Here is a 3,605-nt window from a genome sequence, read left to right on the forward strand (position 1 = left end):
ATAAAAATTCCACCCTGAACAAGTTTTCTATTGCTTGCAGTCAAGTTTGCACTCCCATGTATTGAACAGTTGCCCACTGTTGTTGCTGAAAATAGGACGAACAGGGTGTGTATGCTCTCAATCACACAGTACCAACGTTAAGCACAAGTTATTCTGTGATGTCTTCTTTTCATTTAGCTGTAGTGATTGGGCGCCCCCCATCGCTACGCTCAACAAAGAAATTATGCCTTCACAAACAGGGACAGGTTCTGTGGATGACTGCATCATCAAAGCAGCCATGAAGGCAATAACATGGTAGTGGGGGGTGGCAGAAGAAGGGGCTTTTGCAGGGTGCCATTTATGCAAAAATTATCACTGGGAGAAAGCAATCTTGGAGCAAAAGGCCTAAGGCTGGAACAGCTGGAATACTTAAAACAGGTTATATTTCAACCAAACTGCCCACTAAAATGTATAAATAAATGAAGCTCTAAAAAGACACAAAGCTTGGACTGCTAAATAACTATAAAAAGGTCAACAAACAATTAAAATGATAATTAGGAAAAATCTAAAGCTGATTAGCATCTTTACACCCAATGTAGTTCTTGCTGGTCCAGGTTTCTCAAATATTCCCCTGTCTTCTGGTATTGTTTTCATAGCTCTGTGTCATTAGTCAGTTTATCTGTTCCTTAATCTCACTTCCCTTAATCAGCAGAATTTGCATTCTGCTGACCCAACTGATCCTGGTTCTGCCAATCACCTCCCTGGCATTTAAAAGCCTTTCTGTTTCACCAGATTATTCTATATTCCAGCCTGTTACCCAGCTGCTTGCCAACCTGTGCTGGTTGCGCTCTGCCTGTGTAAATTCGGTTGTTGTAAGTTTTCTGGACTTCATATTAATAAGCAGGGCATTATTCAGGATCCCCCTGTTGTCCTGTCTGCGTTTGAGTACTATAACAACTCCAATAACTATGAAAAAATTTCATTTTTCCTAGGAAGAATTGTATTATTGCTCTGCAAAAATGTGGATAAGTGCGGCTTTTTATGAAATTATAAAATGGCTTGCCATAAGCATCTGCTTTAAACCAATGGAAGGTGAACACAATGTACGATTCATAGAGTAGGAGTTGCTCAAAGAAGCAACTGCTGCTTGTACCAACACAGGGCTAACTAAATCATTGAGCAACAGCAACCTATCGTCTGGGAACCCAAGAAGCAATAAATCATATAATAAACTTGAGTTTTAAATTGAGCCGGCAGAAGTGTGTATCTAAATAGTCCATTCTAAAACGTAAGAATATATTGTGGGGAACTGGAGATGAAACCAGAAAAAGATGAAATATGTCGCTGAAGAGAAAGAAAGCTTATCTATAAACCTTGTAATGTGAAGGTCTCAGAGGAGACCATTAATTGGAGAGGCAGTCAACATGTCTGTGGCAACTCTGTAGGGGCTGCAGAGATCCACAGCTCTGGGGAGGGAACCTGTTCACAGCACAACAATCAGTTGTGCAATTCACAATATGTACATGTATGTGTAAATACAGCCATTTTTAATTTTTTTTATTAAAATTTTTAAGAAAAAACAAAGGCAGGTTGTGATAGTGCAAATTTATTCGTGCCTATTTATTTATCACTTTTCAAAAAGGCCAGAATAAGTCATGTTTAAAATATCCCACAAATGATGTTGCTCTAATCAGATGAGACCACAATTAAATATTCTGGTCTGCATACAAAATATATGTGTGGTACACATCCTTGTGCAGGAACATGGAAGCTGTTCATAATTGATGGACAGATGAATGGAGCTAAAAACAGGGAAATCCTGTAAGAAAACCTGTAAGATACTGCAAAAAACTGTAGATTGGAGCAGAGGTTCACCTTCCAGCAGGACAACTGTCCAAAAGTCACAGATACATCTGTGAAGGTGATAGAGAAAATCCTCAAAAGACCTGCAGCCATAAATGCAGCAAAACATGCTTTACCTAGCAATTGGCAAGAATGTGTTCAACAGTGCTAAGCAACAATCCAACATGCTGACCTCATGTCAGTTCATCTCTGATGATACCTAAAGAAAAATACAAGAAAATATTTCTTGCTAGGCTTTTTTTTCTTCGTTTTTTTATTTTAAGATGAAAATACTTATATACACAATTACAGATAATCCTGGCTAAAGGAATGTTGGATTGTTTATTTTTCCCATTGACGAGTAAACCCTGAAAAAGTTGGCTTTAGTCGACCTCTGGTGACCTAACTTTTCTCCTTACTGCAGAGAAGCTGAGACATAACTATGGCACCTATAAATAAAACAACAAATCCCCAAAGTGGCTTAATGCAATATTTAAATTTTATCAAATTAAATAATACATGTATTAAATAATAAATGGTAATAGATTAATGGTAAATAAGTTCATTATATTTTAAAATCATATGAAATCATTTCTGACATCCCAATCAGAGAACTCTAGTCAACTAATGGCGTTTCTTCAGATTTATTATTTCTTTGTATTTATTTTTTCTGTTTGCTGACTGATTTGTAAAGCATTTTGTTCAACTTATGTTGTTGACAAATGCTATAGTCTATGAGTACTAAATTAAAATGAATGGTTAAGGGTGACAGATAAATTCATGATTTGTTACAGCACTCAACAACAAAATAATTAAATAGCGAACTAATAAAGTTTTTTGTAGACACAATTCATATTTTTTATTTTGGAGATATTATGGTGAATAAAACGTTATATGTGATTTCAGTTATGTTGATTTGCATACATGAACGTCTTTGGTTTATTCCTGTGGAAAACAACATAACACTTCAGGGTCCTGCAGCCTGTCGGATATCAGTCACATAATGATGTCATCACTAGTAGCCCTTTGTAGTTCTCTAACCATCTTCCAATTTAATGCAACTACGCCACAGAAGGAATAGCCTACTGTTTTTGAGGCACTGAGGTTGTCTCCAGCTGTAATGACTTGCTGGTTATTCAAGGGGCATTTACAGTGCAGTTTATTATGTTAAGCAGCAACACAATCAGCTGAGGTGACTCTAAAGTGGTCCCCAGCAAAGAACAAACTGGCTGAGATTTTCTTTGAGCCTACTGCCCAAAGAGAAATGTGCACCCTTCATTGCAGGTTTTTATAGATGTTACAGCATTCGCTCTGTCCCTCTCATAGACTGCACTTCCAGTCTAATCTCTTGTTTTGAGAAACACTGGATTTACAGCTAAATATTAGTATGGCAATTCACTAAATATTCAAGCTTATTTGAGTTTATTCAATAAATGTTTGTGCATTTGTTAAGAGAAATGGAGACAATGCTATCTTTTTCCTCCAGTTTTTAACCAATTTATCTTCCTTTTTGGACTTGCAACAGAATAGGCAGTGTTTGTGCATAAGGAAATAAAAGTTGTTATACTGTTTTTTCAAAGTCAAACTTAATATTTTAAATTCAACTGTTTTTGAACAGTTATAACTATAGCCTATGTGGCTTATTAACTTGCACAAAGCGTACACAATTTGTATAATAGTAGACTTGGGTCTATTAAAAAGAACTCTGCATTTAGAGAATTAAATCAGGACTTCAGTCTGTGTTTGTTTTCCAAACAGAGGCAATAAATAGTCAGTGAGCCAGA

Source organism: Girardinichthys multiradiatus, chromosome 10 (assembly GCF_021462225.1).
Source record: "Girardinichthys multiradiatus isolate DD_20200921_A chromosome 10, DD_fGirMul_XY1, whole genome shotgun sequence".
Taxonomy (NCBI): Eukaryota; Metazoa; Chordata; class Actinopteri; order Cyprinodontiformes; family Goodeidae; genus Girardinichthys; species Girardinichthys multiradiatus.